This window comes from Gymnoscopelus braueri (genome assembly GCF_963280865.1).
Source record: "Gymnoscopelus braueri genome assembly, chromosome: 21".
Classification (NCBI taxonomy): Eukaryota; Metazoa; Chordata; class Actinopteri; order Myctophiformes; family Myctophidae; genus Gymnoscopelus; species Gymnoscopelus braueri.
Window position 1 is genome coordinate 22,240,054 of NC_137623.1, and position 17,500 is coordinate 22,257,553.

The 17,500-nt window shown below is 44.2% G+C and overlaps 1 protein-coding gene across 7 annotated transcripts in view; it reads left to right on the forward strand.

Moving 5' to 3' along the window:
- Positions 1-17,500, forward strand: part of kiaa1217 (KIAA1217 ortholog) — a 165,732-nt gene that overhangs the window by 61,569 nt on the left and 86,663 nt on the right. Inside the window, exon 1 of one of the 7 annotated variants that reach the window (XM_080417702.1) lies at positions 331-465. The exons of the other annotated variants lie outside the window; for them this stretch is intronic. The gene's annotated coding sequence lies outside the window, so the exon portion shown is untranslated. Of the gene's footprint in view, positions 1-330; positions 466-17,500 lie in introns of those variants that run through there. 7 annotated transcript variants of the gene reach the window in all.

The window sequence follows — 17,500 nt, forward strand, 5'->3', positions numbered from 1 at the left end:
ACACACACACACACACACACACACACACACACACACACACACACACACACACACACACACACAGTCACACACACACACACACACACACACACACAGTCACACACTCCCGAACGACATGTCCCGAACGACATGTCCCCCTGAACAATGGCTGTTTGGCTGAGGGAGAGGAGGGGGTTAGCGGCAGCCAGCGTTTCTTGGAGGGCCTGATTGGAGCTAACGTAAACAGCAGCCCAGGAAGTGCTGAAGTTAGAGAGGGAGGGCAAGTCAAAAGGAGAGAGGGAGAGAGAGAGAGAGAGAGAGTGAGAGAGAGAGTGGAGGGAGGGGATCAGTGGAAGTGGGGAGGCTGCGAGAGAGGAAAAAGTTTTGGGACTGAGGCGGTTAGTTTACTGTCAGTCTGCTGAGAGTCTCCAGGACGTAGATTTTTGCATTAGGACTCACTGTGTGACAGCCAGCCAAGAGAGGACGGTGAGTAGCGACTTCTCTAACTATTAACAGAACACTGAACATTTTACTGTGTAGCTTTGTACACAGACTTTAATCTCTCTCTCTCTCTCTCTCTCTCTCTCTCTCTCTCTCTCTCTCTCTCTCTCTCTCTCTCTCTCACGCCCACACACCCACACACACACAGACTCAGCTCCGAACACGCTTGCAGAGACGCTACGTGCTCAATCACGCACCTCCACTCCATACGTGCGTTTATATTGTTGCCTTGTTTGTGCAGTATCATCTGAATTCCAGATGGTTTTTGAATGGCGTTCACGAGGGACGTCGGTTAAGTGTTTGGTGTGTCTCTCCCATGTCTCCCCTGGCTCAGAAAGCTGCTTGTTGTGCGTTGCACAGTTTTGTTGTTGTTGTTGTTCCGCTGCCTTGAACTGTGGCCAGCCATTCAGTGCATGAAGCAAGAAAGACCATCTAATGTGTGTGTGGCTGTGTCTAATTAAGCTGATGGGGGGGAATAGCAGTGGCAAGCATCAGACCATGAGTGGTCTCGCGAGGCCATCGGCCCTCAGAACTCGTTGGGATCCAAGGTTAGAGGCCATGAGAGACTTCACTTAAAATCAGTTAGAGCCTTTGTATCGTGGTTGCTTCAACAACAGAAGTCCCTAAAAATGGACAGCATGCTTATCTATTGTCTTTCTTTCTTCCTTCTTTCAATCTGTTTTTCAAGATCACAGACATGTGCCATATAAGGAAGATACTGTAGAAGCTTATTGTTTTTTTTTGTTTTTTTTTCAATTTTCTGACATTTGGCCATTTATGGTGCTGTTACCTCTCCGGATCCTCTGGACTTTTGACCCACAGCCCCCCACCCACCTACCCAGTAGTACCACCACACACACACACACACACACACACACACACACACACACACACACACACACACACACACACACACACACACACACACACACACACACACACACACACACACACACACACACTCACACACTGGGGAATCAGTCCTTCTGAGAACTTCAGTGTCACAGTGCAACTTCAAAGGAAGGCACTGCGGTGGTCTCATCAGCGCTGTGGTGAATGGTGAATCTCATGCGGTCTGATAGATAATAGACATCTCAAAAGATCAATTTTTTTATGTGCGTCTGTAATGCTGCTGTGTCTAGAGTTTTGCCATGTTTTAACAAGCATCGCCTATTTTCCAGTCTGGAGATCACTGATACCCCTGGAGTTGCGCTGAGGTTTTCCACTGTTAAGTATTTTTGCATCTGGAGAAATTTGGGGGCTGCCTGGAAAAATCTAGGCTTATTTCACAGCAATTCACGAATACAAGTTTGCTATGAATTCTCACTGTACACCAAATGCAGTGTGAATTACCGTATATTCCATTTAGCACTGTACAATTATCAATCTGTATCATAAATGTTGAGTTGTTTTAGTTTTAATCTAAAGTTAGTTATTTCTTTTACATATTTTTTCTGGCCACTGAATCTGAAACACCCCATCTGTTTAAGCAAAACTGACATTAATGTCTATATGTTGTCTTCCTGAGTAAAAGAGACTGACTTCACAGGTATTTTGCATTTCCATTTTGGTGTAACGCTTCAAGTCTTCAGCTTTTGATACATTTGGTCTACATACAAATCTGGGATGTTAATTTAACAGTCTAACGATTGACTCCAGATTTCACTGTGTATGAGCATTCAGACAGTGTGATAGGAGTTATTTGTTGTTACGTCTTTTTTTGGCGACAAATATATTAGCCCGCCGCACTCTCTCCTCCCTCCCGGGAGAATAGGTAAGCAGATCGGAGAGTATAGCACCTCGTCAGAAAGACAGATGAGCAATGCCACCCTTGATCCCCCTCCCTTCCAGAGCCCCCAAACCTCATCTGTCATCACTCATCCTAACGCTTTGACAGTGTTAAAGGCTGTGTCTCACAAGTTTTTCTCCCAGTGCGTCAGTCTTTGCTGATGTTGCAGGATGTCAATTTCTCTCCAAAAAAAAAGGGGGGCCAGGGAAACTGTTATTAAGTGTAAGGCAATGCCTTCGCTGCCTGTTTAATTCAGCCAAGCTATTTGAATAAGTGCTAGCATATGAGGCTCAGTGGTGTTGGCAGTGTTATTGCGAGCAAAAGTGCACGGTAGCCACCTCAACACACATGCCTCCATTTGTGCCATTATAAAACTGTTAAGTTGCGTCTCGGGCACTTGATGACCTGGCTAGACCGCTCATTTGCGTCACACGTCCAGACCCGGGGGACCGTGTCTAGATATTATTCTATGAGATCAAGCACTTCAGCTGGGCCATATGCAGGTCTAGGGGGCTGTCGAGTTTGATGGTTGTCACGGGACATTGCGCTCGGTGGAAACACACCTGGGCCAGTGTGGCATGTGGCCGAGTTAGTGCTTTTAGTGGGGGAGGGGAGGGTTCTGGCCAGGTGTTGCTCTGGAAAAGCTGTCCGCAGTGTGCTGTTGTCCATCAGTGGACACTGGGCTCTCAACGAACTGGGTTCTTGGCAAATATCACAATCGCACTGAGCCTCAGGGGTTTGATCAAACCTTGTTACAGTGCATTTTTTGTTTGGGGGGGTGTGTGTGTGTGTGTGTGTGTGTGTGTGTGTGTGTGTGTGTGTGTGTGTGTGTGTGTGTGTGTGTGTGTGTGTGTGTGTGTGTGTGTGTGTGTGTGTGTGTGTGTGTGTGTGTGTGTGTGTGTGTGTGTGTGTGTGTGTGTGTGTGTGTGTGTGTGTGTGTGTGTGTGTGTGTGTGTGTGTGTGTGTGTGTGTGTGTGTGTGTGTGTGTGTGTGTGTGTGTGTGTGTGTGTGTGTGTGTGTGTGTGTGTGTGTGTGTGTGTGTGTGTGTGTGTGTGTGTGTGTGTGTGTGTGTGTGTGTGTGTGTGTGTGTGTGTGTGTGTGTGTGTGTGTGTGTGTGTGTGTGTGTGTGTGTGTGTGTGCGTGCGTGCGTGCGTGCGTGCGTGCGTGCGTGCGTGCGTGCGTGCGTGCGTGCGTGCGTGCGTGCGTGCGTGCGTGCGTGCGTGCGTGCGTGCGTGCGTGCGTGCGTGCGTGCGTGCGTGCGTGCGTGCGCGCGCGCGTAAAGATGGATAAAGCAATTAGCCTAGTTTTGAACGGAATGCTACGTTTTAACGTTATGTAACAACGTAGAATAGGAACCAAACCACTGCTGATGTGCTTGTGACTGAGGACATGTCAGTCACAAGCTAGTTGACTTGACCCTTGGGTCACCTCAGGACGCGGCACATACAGTAAGTGCATTAGACATCACCCTGAGCACATTGAAGATTATGTAACCAACAGAATTCAAACCCAGGTCACCCGCATGCATGCGGGAAACAAAATGTGTCACTTAGTCAAAGGGGAATCCCTCTGGCCAAGGGACATTTCTGGTCTATAGGTCGGACTATTGTGCAACCAAGTGTTAATCTGCCAATTTGAAGTAAAGAACTGCCCCACTGATCTGACGGCTAGATCCATTTCTGACCAGTTCCATGGTGTCAGATGCTTTTACTGGTGGGTGTCATTTGTGCCAGAAATTGTACAATTGTAAAAGAGGTGGGAATGGCATAATCACACATAATCACCAGATTAATAATTTTCTGGCTACAGTGCAACATTGTGAACAGAGTAGAAGATTACCCATTATCATTCCACAACTACTGTAGTCTTTTCTTTTTTTTTTACGTACCTCAAGTTGGATGCGGGTGAAATAACTTTCTGTCAGCCCTAATGGCAGCATTTTAATGACTAATTACTTTGATGCAGAGAAAAGTGACAGACCAGCATAAAATGGCTTAATAGGGCAGTGATTCTTTGTTCAACTAATAATGATTCATTAGTGTGCCGCCCACCCCCCCTCCCCTCCTTTTCTTATTCTCCTTTCTGAAGCCTTTATTTGATATTCAAAATGAGTTTCAAGGAATTTCTCTTTCTGGAAGAAAACTGTGGAGAGCGTTTGGGGTTTATAGCGAGTCTGGCTAAAACTGAAACCGAAAATCTTTGGATGCACAAAATGTCTTTTTAATGGTAATGCGCTGTGGTTTAGAGCTCTCTGTTAAATAGGGGTCTCGTAGAGGAAAGGGAAGACATTTCAGTCTCTCTGATGTTGTGGTCTTTTCTTATTGTGCTGCTGGGCAGTGGAGGAGGCTTATGTAAGTCTCCAGCATTAAGCTGGAGCCCTCGCCATAGGCTTGGCTGTGACGGGGATTATCCATAGGAAAATCATGCTTTCCGGGTGACGTGGACGCTGGCGAGATGACGGAAAGGAATTTTTGCCACGGCTTTAAATCATTATTATTACATTATTTTCTGTAGAGAGCAAGCCTCCATTTGGGATACATGAATGTGTGGGTTAAAGTTTTGGTGGAGTGGGACAGAGCCATAAAACAAAGTCGTAATAAAGTAAGAAGTACAAAGACCTACTCTAGTCTGATGACAAAAGAAAAGCGCTCGTCCCCTCTGCTCTACTACATCCCTAGTTCTTTTATGGCCTCCACATAGTTCAGTGGCCCCACCTAATCACTCAAGTCATTTGTCTTGGACCATCTTTCTTTCTTTAGCAGCAAACCAAACGTTCCCCACCCACAGCCGAAGAGGGAGGAGGAGGGATAAACACAGGCACTGTTTTGAGACCCTTCAGCCTCTATTAACTCCCCTCTCCCCCTGCCCTGTTCTCCCAATGTAAACATCAGTTACTCCTCTTCTCCTCCTCCTCCTCCTCCTCCGCCTCCCCATACTCGAGCCTTTAGTTTGACATGTCTGCTCTGTGTGATCCACATGGAGGTGACGGTGTCAAATGTGCGACACGCTTTCTCTACACACAAGCATCAGTTCTATACACACAGCACTTTCTTTTGTAGCCCTCGTCTGGGCAAATAGATTAAGTTGGTTTGTAATTTGTCTAGGGCAGGGGTCTTCAACGTTTTTTCAGGCCAAGGACCCCTTAGCTGAGAGAGAGTTGAAGCAGGGACCCCCACTACATTCAACTTTTTCATAGAGCGCTTTCATCAGTGTTGAATTAATTAAGTGTGCCTGCCATGCCAATGGCAAAACACTTATTGTAATCTGCCATACTTAATAATCATCATATTAATATTGTTCCTGCAAAATTCGTCCCGTAATGGCGCCCGCACGGTTGACACAACCCCCCCAATATATACATCAAAACGTGCAGCTCGGCCGGGACAAGTGTGTGATTCAATGTGTTGCCGTTACGTGTTACCACGGCGACGTAATATGCAAGAAACTATGCCAAAAAAAGCCATTGACTTTCAATGGGCCCAAACAGAAAAGTGTGGTCCGTAGACCCCTATGGGTCCTTGAGGTCTTCCGAAGTGGTCCCAGTTAAATAATTGGTGACTCTGACTGTGGATATTCCTGGGGGGATTCATCTGTCCCAGTAGTTCTCAAAGTGCGTTCTGGGGACCCCCACGGGTCCTTGAGGGATGTCCAGGGGGTCCTTCGTTGGTTCTCTAAATGTGGTCCGAGGACCCCCAGGGGTCCTTAAGGGCTTCCCAGGGGGTCCCCAGCTAAATGACTCACAGCATGGCGCATCGCGACGCTTTGTGAGCTTGTAGATCTGCTATTTTCGGCTAATGTTTCCTTCAGAATAGGGATGCTAGAGTTCAAGTGGTTGATGTATAAACAAACCAAAATGAATGGTATGTCACAAAGATTTGGTCGGCCCCCCTGTAGCAACTCTGAGGACCCCCCTAGGGGTCCTGGACCCCCTGTTGAAGACCCCTGGTCTAGGGTGACAAGTCTAAGGTGATGCGACGGCAAGGGGGGAATGAAAAACCAATGATTATAATTTGGACCTAATTGATGAGCAGGTCGAAATTGTATTAATCCCTTGAAGTCTTGCTCTGTGCCAAACATAATAGCAAGCATAATTGGATGTCCATTTGCTTTCGTCATTCTTTATCCCACTTTGGAAGTACTTGGGGGTTGCTCTGTCCTCATGAAGAGGCGTTAATTAAGAAAACTCAAGAATTTGAATCTTAAAAGCTGGATAATCCCAACAAATGTGGATGAGAGTCGTGCCCTTCCTATACTATGGCTAGTCAGTTTTTCCCTCAGATGTCGGCTTTTTCGCATATCTGCACTGGCCACTCGCTAATGAGTCATTATCGTCGCATGATTTTATAATTATCCATCTGCCTGACAGGCTCAGTATAGGGCCAGTTTGGCACTTAGTCAAGTCATTTCTTCCCCAAAACCACCCATCTCTGGAAATACTGCAAAGCTGCCTGGAGCTGCAGGAAGTTTGTATTAAGAGTAAGAAGAGTAATAAGAGTTATTCTCGGCCACTCCAAGCCACCTGAGCTCATGGTGTTGTGTAGGACGTTTTGAGGAAACCTGTCTACTGTCTCTGTATGGTCTGTTTGGTCTGTTTTTGAGAGCTCCTTCCTGCACCGGCTGATAGATAACAGACAGGAATCATGTAGATACTGGACTACATCCCAGGAAAGCGCTTTAATGAGTTTGCAACAAAACCATTTCAAGGTGCAGCGTATAACCAAAGGTCTGCAGAGAGATGCATAGAGGGGGAGAAAGAGGAGAGGGTGTGAGGGACTGTGCATTTTCTCCCTCGCTGTGAATCCCCCAAATTCAAAGTCTCTCTGTGGGGGTGTGTGTGTGAGTGCAGCAGAGCACATGTGTAATATGTAAAAGAGAAAGTGAGATAGGGCGACTGAAAGAGGCAGAGAGATGTGTTGAAGTTCAACTTTTGGTGGGTGGTGTGTAGGCTATGCAGTCACTGACAACTCTGCATAAAGTTGGAATAGGATTATATTAGTGTGACACTTCCCACATAACAGAATAGGACACAGATTTTGTCATGCACGATGATTCAGCAGACAAATAAGACTCTGGTGGCACTGCAGTTAGACAAACGAATAGTCAAATAGCGATGTTGGCACATGTGATTTACTTCCCAATACATATCTCTATGAATACCTCTCTTAGTTTCTTTTAATACAGGTTTTTTCACTTAAATAATGAGTGGAGGTTTCCAATGACTTTATCTTCAGGCTCCAGATGTTCCAGCAGTAACATAAGCCGTCTTGTAAGACTTGACATTTAGAAGTATATTTTGCCTTTCTAACACCCAACCACCCCCACCCCTGAAATGTTTCCCCCTTTTGATTGCTGCTGCTAATAAATGCAAAGTCTGTCCATTGTCAGTGAACATGTTTTAGCATTATTTCATGCCAAAAATACATGTGGTATGTGTTGGCGCAGTCCCTATACTGCAGTCATTAAGAATGCAATGAAGAATGTAACTGATTTATTAGCTGTTGAGTTTCAGTTTCTTGTGGGTAAATCAGAGGACGTGGTGAGAAGTTTTTTGACAGATATCGGCATTATGGTGCAGTTCAAGATTTGTTGTCGTAATTGCAATGGTGAACGAGCTCTATAAAATGTATTGGCCCGTGATTGCTTTACATGGATTTTCCCATGCCTTTAGGAAATCCCTTTGTGCTGGCAGTCACCTTGGAATCCAGGGTTACAGAGTATTCTGCACATTTCCATTGCTCTTGTATAATAGCCGGAAGAGGGGAAGTGGCCCTTTTGAAAACACAAGCAAATCTGCAAGTGACACAAATACACACACAAACACACAGAGTTCCGTTCCTTGTGCCCCTTATCACCTTTTCTTAGAGATTTGTTTGGAAAGTTTCCTTCCCATCTGGTTTTCCTTTCCCAGCAGAGAGTGTATCCTTCCTGACAGCGACACAACAATGCCCAGCTTCATTTCAGCTGCAGCTCCAAGACTGCCGGTGCCAGCGGGCTGCCAGGCACACACATGCTAAAACTATTAGCTAGTGGATAACGGCGGTGAGCCACAGAAGCATTGCAAATAAACATTTCACTGCGTACAAACAGTAGTACATTGCTGTGTGTGTAGCATTGTCATTATTTTTCATGCTTTGTGTATCCATCCCAGCTGGGTTTGACACACAAATTAAGACTTGAGACGAAGAATGTGCCGCCTTGTATATTTTCTTAAGAAATCAATTCATGTTAATGTCAGTTTCCAATAAACTCTGCTTTAATCAATGGCAGCACAGTATTTGTCAGCCATGGTCAAGGGACACTTCTATTAATAGACACAGTCACAGACAGATCCCAAGGTGGTGTCTCAATTCAAGCGTGGACATTTTGACGGAGGACTTACTCTGGAGCTAAAGTATGACTTAATTATATCTACTTTGTCATAGTAGAAGCACATCAATAATGCATGTTTCCTTTGCTTGCTGTCGATAGCACTGTATTACTTTATGGTTCGTACTGTACGTCTTGAAAAATGTCCTTGCGATCGAAACATCGACTAACTAATGAATCGATGCAGGGCTGATCTTGTGGGTGTGGGAATGAATTTGTCATTAAACTTGGAATTTCACAGGGGTTGATTCCCTGTTCCTTATGAGAGACAAACAGTGATTCTTCTATTCACCCAGCTTAGAAGCACCCACAGTCATCATGATATAATGCTTGAGGGTAGGTCGAGAGTTTTGCTTAAGCGAGTGTTTTTTGAATCAGCACCAATAAAAGACTTATATAATTATACAGGCCCCTTGGTTCTCAGTGTAATTACTTACAAGTATGAATGTGGGTATAGTTATAATTATTATTGCACAATGTGACTTATTATTGCTTGTTATTTACTGGGATTTATGACTACTACTTGCTCTACTGTCCCTGGACCTGTGGTTCTCAAAGTGCTAGGATTTCAAAGGACCCCCAGGGCTCCTTTTAGGGGAATCCAGGGGGTCCCTAGCAAAATGAGGAACAGTTTAATTCCCTTGGTATTTAACTTGGCTTGAAGTTAGTCCAATGAAAATATGTGTAACAATGACTATTCAGATCATAGGTTTCACTCTCAGATGACATAGTAGCTCGATCTGTCCATGAATGAAAAAAAAGTTCAAGCTTTTTTATGTGGTATTTATTCAGTTTTGGGAAACCATAACCTGTGGCACAGAGCCTCTGGGCTGGTGGAAACACCCTGGCCTCTAGTGCAGTGGTTCCCAACCCTTTTCCTAGGAGTCCTCCCTTCTTACATCTGACACAAGCTGCCCCCCCCCCATGTGCACGGACTGCACGCATGCACTTGTGTTTTTCAAACATGTTAACAACTTAAGCTCTATAGTCTATACAATGGGTTCCCAAACTTTTCAACCCGCGACCCCAAAATAATGCGGCCATTGACTCGCGACCCCACCTAACCCGGGAAGTAATTTATGCACAGAAACTTGCACGTTCGGTGCACATTTGTAATGTATTAAAATGGTAAAATGTACTATTTGTAATCATTTTTAGATTGTATTTAATCGATTCTGTTGAAAAAAAAAAATATTTTTTATATATAAAAAGTTTATTTTTATTTTCTTATTACCCAAAAGTGTGGGGTCGCGACCCCAACTTTGGGAACCCCTGGTCTATACAATGCTCTATATTGCAATGCAACTGGTTGTGAGCATGTAGATCTGCTATTTTCACTATTTTTTTAAACGTTTTGAAAAATCTTGAACAATGACTACAGTATCTTTGACTATTTTTGACAACAGAATGACCCGCAAATGGTATGACACTGTGCAACATGTTAAAAATGTTACTACCTCCAAACAGACATAGTGATCGTTGGCGCCGCCCCCGAAGGTGGGCCCCCGACGCCAGGTTGGGTAAACACTGCCCTAGTGGATGAAATATTTGAACTTTAATATACAGTAGTAGACATAAAGTATGGACCCGAGTATGTAAGCAAATGCGTGAGGAAGATACACATTTGTTCTGAACGGGAGTATACATGGGCCTTTTGAATACCACTGCCGTAGACAACGAATTAGACATTAATGAATATAATTGCCCCATAGACACGCTCAAACCATTTTTGAACCTCTCGCTAAATGTTCTTATTGAAACAGCAACAGACATTGCGTTGACTCAAAATGTACTCAAAGTTTGAGTCAGTTGTTTCTCTGATGTCTGGTTTTGCAATGCGCACTGTATTTCATGTAGTTCTGTTTGTAGACAATGCACTCTAAAATCCTTTCTGTTCAATCTGAGAGTGTGAAAATGTACTTACGGGTCCATTTGTGTCCATTTGTACACTCAATTAACACTGATATGTGTGTTATGTGTTGTAGTTATTGTCTCCGCCAGGCCGAAGGCATGGCGAGAGAGTATGTTTTACCCTCAGTCCGTCCGTCCGTGTGTGTGTCCGTCCGTGTGTGGGTCCGTCCGTCCGTGTGTCCTGTCTGTGTGTTACCAGCTAATCTCTGGTACCGTTGGCCTGGTCGCCTCGAAACTGTGCACACACACTCCCTGGATGCCAATTCAGAACCTCTACCAAATTTTTCACATGGGCCTGTTATAGCGCCACCTGGAGGCCGATTTGTGCTAAACCCATTTTTTTACATTACTCCTACAGATTTTATCCAAACGTCATGCAAATAGGTACACAGTATCTCTATAGTCATGTGATCAACACGGATCTGTCCGATTTCCCATATTCCATCCTCATTGGCTAAGGTTTGCTTCCAAAATTTTCGGGATTGGTCCGTTTTGAACAAAATGCCTGAAATCATGAACGCAGCTTATGATTTCCGTGAAATTTCACAAACACATTCCCACTAGGCCAAGGAAGAAATGCCACCCTTTTTCACATTGGCCTGTTATAGCGCCACCAGCAGGTCTAATTTACCAAAACACATTTTTGAAATCATTAATGTAGTGGCACCCTTTTCACATTGGCCTATTATAGCGCCACCAGGAGGCCAGAATAACGTACCTGACCTGGCGGAGACCTGTGCTCCGAGGAGCACTTTTTCTAGTTATAGACTGCAGCCCCTTAAGCTGAATTCTGTGCCACTCTGGCAATCTATGATCACTAATCCGCTTGAGCTCTGGCTCTTTGACCTGGACACATGCACGCACACACGGACGTGCAAACTACGCACACACACACACACACACACACACACACACACACACACACACACACACACACACACACACACACACACACACACACACACTAACATTTTGATTAAAAACTGATATGAGTACCTGCCAAAAAAGATGGAATACTCAGAATAAATCAAATGGGAACAATCTGAGGTATACGTCAGAGTACAGAGATCATGCATCGTACCAGCCTCTGAGCACTTTCAACATATTAATGATAATATCCCTGATTTATACAGCACTTATCAGAATCATACCGCCTCTCACAATAAAAGATAACAGCAAAACAAATACCTCACATACATAATACATAGTACTTATTTTCATCCTTCTGGGTATAGGTACAGATGTGAAGTTAACCATGGTGTGGTCGCTATGGTTTCCACTGCCTTTCCTCCAGCCTGGTTGCCTGGAATCCAGACTGATTAGCAGCGTTTAACAGATTTTTTTGGAGAAGCAAAGTGAAAAAAAAAACAGCTAAATCTGGATTCCAGGCTAACAGCCTTGTGGGTGAAGTGAACGTGATCTCTGGACTGTTTTTTAATAAGGCTCCATGTCGTCTCTTGCTATCGCTTTAGTGGCTCTACATACCTAAGGGCTTAACTGCACGTCTCTGTGCCCTGCATTTTAGGACTAATAAACACCCAATGAGGTGGGAGTGGGCTAGACATTTTTCCCTGTAGAGTTGGATGTAGAGAGAAGAGAAGAGAAGAGAAGAGAAGAGAAGAGAAGAGAAGAGAAGAGAAGAGAAGAGAAGAGAAGAGAAGAGAAGAGAAGAGAAGAGGTGCAGGCAGGAGGAAATGAACGACGGCAGGGGGAAATGAAGGATGGGAGGATAGAGAAAAAAGACATGAGTGGGGGGAAGAAAGGGGTGCCAGTCGTGTGTGTGTGTGTGCGTGTGCGCGCGTGTGTGACGGCCCTCCCTGCATTACATCACTGAGATGCCTCAGCACTGATGACATCAACAGGGCAGGGGGAGGTGGGGTGCAGGCAGCCCCTGGGATGATGTCATGAACAGCCAATCAGAGTCCTCCGTGGCCGGTATAGGTCTGGGGCTGCTACAGCAGAAGCTCTCTCAGAAAGCATTTCTCCTCCATTAAAATCACAGTGTTGTGTTTAGGTTTAGGTTTTTTGTTTTTTTAGCTCCATGGTTATTTTTAGTCTTGTGCTTAACCTATTAAGACCGCATCTGAACGCATCTGTGTCATTTTTAGATTTCTTTGGGCTATTCAAAAATAGCAGATCTACAAGCTCATAGCGCGGCTATTTTTCTGATCTACTATTTTTTTACTAAAATTTTTGCTTCTCTGGATTTTAAAATACTATGTTGCTATAATATCAAGTGGTTCTCAAACTTTTTTCATGTCAAGGACCACCCAAATTTTATTTGGCTGCGGACCCCCATCTCAAAATATTTTGTTCCAGGGACCCCCCAGATTCAAAGATATGAGTTAAAAATGAATATATATATTCAAAGATTTGCACACATTTTCACGATTCTTTTCCAAAAAATGGCAGATCTACAAGCTCATAGTGCACTCGGTGCCGCACTATGAGCTTGTAGATCTGCTATTTTTTTAATAGCCCAAAGAAGAAAAAAAATCAAAAAAATCAAAAAAATCTAGGAATCTAGAAATCAAAAAAGAAATCACACAGATGCGTTCCCGGTCTTAATGGGTTAAATGGATTTATTTCAGAGCCTTTCCCTGACATATAACAAAAGGGTAACCGTAGATGACTCTCCCAAAGAGCATAAAGCGGTGTAAATATGTCCCTGAAGTGATTACAGCAGCATTTAACTAACTCAATAACTCATGAAGGAGCTTGCTTTGTGTGGCCGCTCACATGAATAGGCCTGTCTCTAGCTTTACCTTGTTTGGTATGTGTGTTCCATTGCCAGGCGTCCATTTCAGGCCAGTGGAGGCCAAGCTGTGGGAAACACTGTCATCGGCTTTGACTGCTGGGTTCAGGGGCAGGAGTGTTGGTTCTGCATTTCTATAGCAGCGCCTTGCCGCCTTCTATACAAAGCACTGAGCAATGTGTGTTACATTCACACATATTCATTCACACACCAGTGGTGGAGGCAGCCGTGCAAGGCACCGACCTGCTCATCGGGAGCCACCTCATTACAATGCTGAAAACGCCATGATTGGTTAAAGTCATTTTGGGGCGATAAATAACCTTGAGCAAGTTGAGAACTTCAGGAAGTTGAAGGAGAGCTGCTGCGGTGGCTGTGGGATTTTTGATTTCAAAACCACTTCTTTTTGCATGAATAAAAGCATTTTTGCAATTATGATAACTAGAGATGGGCCAGCCCTCCTTCCAGCTGTCCCCATTACCTTTGAGCATAATCTATATTGATTGATGTAATACATGTAGGTTTATTTCTGAATAGCAGACGTCGTTAGATAATTATTTTAATCGTTTTAATGAATCACTTAAAGCGGCTCATCAAAACAGTGTTTGTACAGTTATTCCCTTTCCCTCAGCATCACCCACAATAAAAAACGTTCATGCTGGTGGTTCTCTTTCTCAAGGTTGTGTGGAGCTGGCCATGAGTGGCTACAGCAGGTAGGCTATAGATGCCAAGTCTTTCATTCTCTTGTCCCTGACCTCACCTTTTTGATGGTGATTGAGAAAACCACCATGACATGATCTTGACTTTGCTAGCGTAGCTGGCAGCTCAGTCCTGGTGATGTACTGTGCTGTTTAAACACCCACTACAGTATATACATATATACCACGCAGTGGTATGTAAGATGCCACAGCGGTGCCCATATGATGTGACCAGCTCAGGTATCCTAGCGTTGATGGGAACCCAGAAGAACCTGAAGCTGCTCACTAAAAACTTAACAAAAGAAAGCATTTAAAAATGTATTCAGTTACAGATGAACCACCAACCATCCACAAACAAAAACTAAGGGCATTTTGTCTATAATTTCAGTTAGTTGTAGTTAGTTTTGTAAACACACAATACAGTTTCAGTTAGTTATCGTCTATTTAATTTATTGTAGTTTTTAGTTCAGTTAACGAAAATTGTATTTTTTGTTATTTTGTTAACTATATTAATAACCTGGATCTGACCTGGCTAGTGCACAAGAATCAGCCCACCTGTCCCTCGCGCTAGACTGGAGCAGTCTAACACTGAGTCTATACCCCCCCCAAAAAAAAACTCCTCCTCCCCCCCGGACACCCACTCCGTACAGCCCGAGCCTGGACGCCATCCAACCCGCACACACACAGACAGCAGGTTTCACAGATAAACAGCGGGACAGAGGGACTAGTGTTCTCAGAGTGGCTCCCCCCACCATGAGGCCTATTTCACATCCCTCCACCACCTGCATCACTCACTTATCAGCTCCGGGCAGCAGCAGCACTCACCTCGCTGGGAGTTGGAACTCCTAAAAACTTCTGCTGATCTGAGAATGCAAGGTCATGCCAGATTCTTCTTCTTTCTTTTTTTAGCACACCTTGGTGGTTTCGCAACGACCGTTTTGGGGGGGGAGTGCATCTGAAATACTTCACCTCCTGTAACGTCATGTGAAAAATCTCACAACTTCATTTGTTGACTTGACATTTTGATGTCTGTTTTTTTGAATTATTTATTTTCTGCAGTGATGCATTCCTGAGATGTTAGTAACAAGCTTTGGGTTGCAAGCTATATGCCTGCACCTTGTTAAGACTGTTATAGCGTTCTGAGAGAGGAGGAAGGAAGTGAAGCAGAGAGAGAGAGAGAGAGAGAGAGAGAGAGAGAGAGAGAGAGAGAGAGAGAGAGAGAGAGAGAGAGAGAGAGAGAGAGAGAGAGAGAGAGAGAGAGAGAGAGAGAGAGAGAGAGATGCTGCGCTGAGAGAGAAAAAAAATATAATGAACATATGATTGACTCACTGGTAAGTCAGGGCCCTAAGCTGCTTATCACTATGAAGAGAGTCAATTGCAGTGCAATCACTTTTTAATAAACTTGCGTGAGAGGGGGCACATTGAAAGGCGTATGTAAATGTCACAAATGTGTGTGCTGTAAAAATAGTTAGCCCGCTGCAGAGGGAAGCGTGTGTGTGTGTGTGTGTGTGTGTGTGTGTGTGTGTGTGTGTGTGTGTGTGTGTGTGTGTGTGTGTGTGTGTGTGTGTGTGTGTGTGTGTGTGTGTGTGTGTGTGTGTGTGTGTGTGTGTGTGTGTGTGTGTGTGTGAGCATGCACATACACATGCATGGCCGTGCATACTCAGTTTTATGTTTGCGGTGATGTGGGAAAACATGCTTAAGAGATACGTTATCAACCATAGCACTTGCTCACTCTTGAGAGCAGCCTATAGAGTATATTCTGCTTATTACCCCTCCTTGTGTAATCTCTGTTGCAGTCCCTGAGCAGGGTTCTGTGGGCCTTTGGTCAGTCTGTGAGGAGAGTGTTCTAGAGATGATCAGATTTGATTTTCTTACTGAAACTATCATCATATGGCCAGACATGAGGCAGAGAGACGCCCCACCACAAATAGGAAAGACTGGAAGCATCACATGTTTTTAATAGGGGGCATCGTTCTGTGCCTGACTCATCAGATTGGTGGAGGACGAACGAAATGTTCTCAAAAAGTTTTTCGTTTGCATAGATATGATTCTATCCAGGGTTTGGGGTCGGCGCAGTGGTGGAAAAAGTACTCAAATGTTTTACTTAAGTAAAAGTATCAATACTGCAATGTAGAAATACTCTGTTACAATTAAAAGTCCAGAATTCACAATTTACTTAAGTAAAAGTACAAAAGTATTGGTATCAATATGTATTTAAAGTACCAAAAGTAAAAGTACTCATTAGGCAGAATGTCCTATTTCAAGTTTTCAAATGTATACAAATATTTTGAAAATTGCAGATCTACAAGCTCACAATGCGTCGCGATGCGACGCATTGTGAGCTTTTTATTTTCAAATGGCCGATATGTATATAGGGCTGAAGTGGTTAATGTATGTTTTGTAATAATAATCAAAATCTGCAAATGTACAAATACCTCAAAATTGTACTTAAGTACAATACTTAAGTAAATGTACTTAGTTACTTTCCACCATTGGGTGGGGGCGGGGGGCATTTTCCTAACCACTTGAGCCCAATATACCTACTATGTCAAACTTATACAAAAATAACCGAAAGAGGGCGTCATGCTACACAGATATCACCAACCGACGTCAAACCTTGCGACTAGGTCTGTGAGCATATGGTACAGTATGCATGCAGCGCGACGAGCAGATGTAGTGCCGTGACCCATCGCCCTTGAACACGGTCGGCCAGTCGTGTTGTTTGGAACACCTGGCTGAGCCAAATGCACCACGGAGCATCCAAACCCCTGTGCAGGAACTTTTACCCCTGTGCCACCCGGATGACCCCTATATGAGCAGTGGTGGAAAATAACTAAGTGCATGTACTGTACTTAAGTACAATTTTGAGTTATTTTTACTTTACTAGGGTATTTCCAATTTGCAATACTTTTACTTCTACTCCACTACATCTCAGAGGCAAATATTGTACTTTTATTCCACTACAATTATCGGCAATCGCCGATCTACAAGCTCACAACGCGCGTTGTGAGCTTGTAGATCGTCTATTTCAAACATTTTAGTACTTTTACTTTTGGTACTTTAAGTCCATTTTTATACCAATACTTTTGTACTTTTACTCAAGTACATTTTTAATTCCGGACTTTTACTTGTAACAGAGTACTTCTACATTGCAGACAGTATTGATACTTTTACTTAAGAAAAACATTTGAATACTTATTCCGCCACTGCAAATTAGTACTTCTCTGCAGTTCAGACAGTGGTTTGGGAGGCCACCAATACAGTGCAGTGAGATGTCACGTGGCCCCGGAGCTTTTTCCCTTGTTTAGAGAGTTCAGTCAGCCTTTTGGACCTCTGGCTCTCTGGAGGCTGGAGGCCCATGCATGCAGCCCAGCCCTGGGTGACTTAGTTCACCAGGAATGAAGTCTCTCGGCCATGGGAGGAGAACGAGGGAGTTCCTCCATCGTCTCCAGCTCCTGGGTGGACGTCACACTCCCAAACACAGCTGCTCTCAGCGTCTCTCAT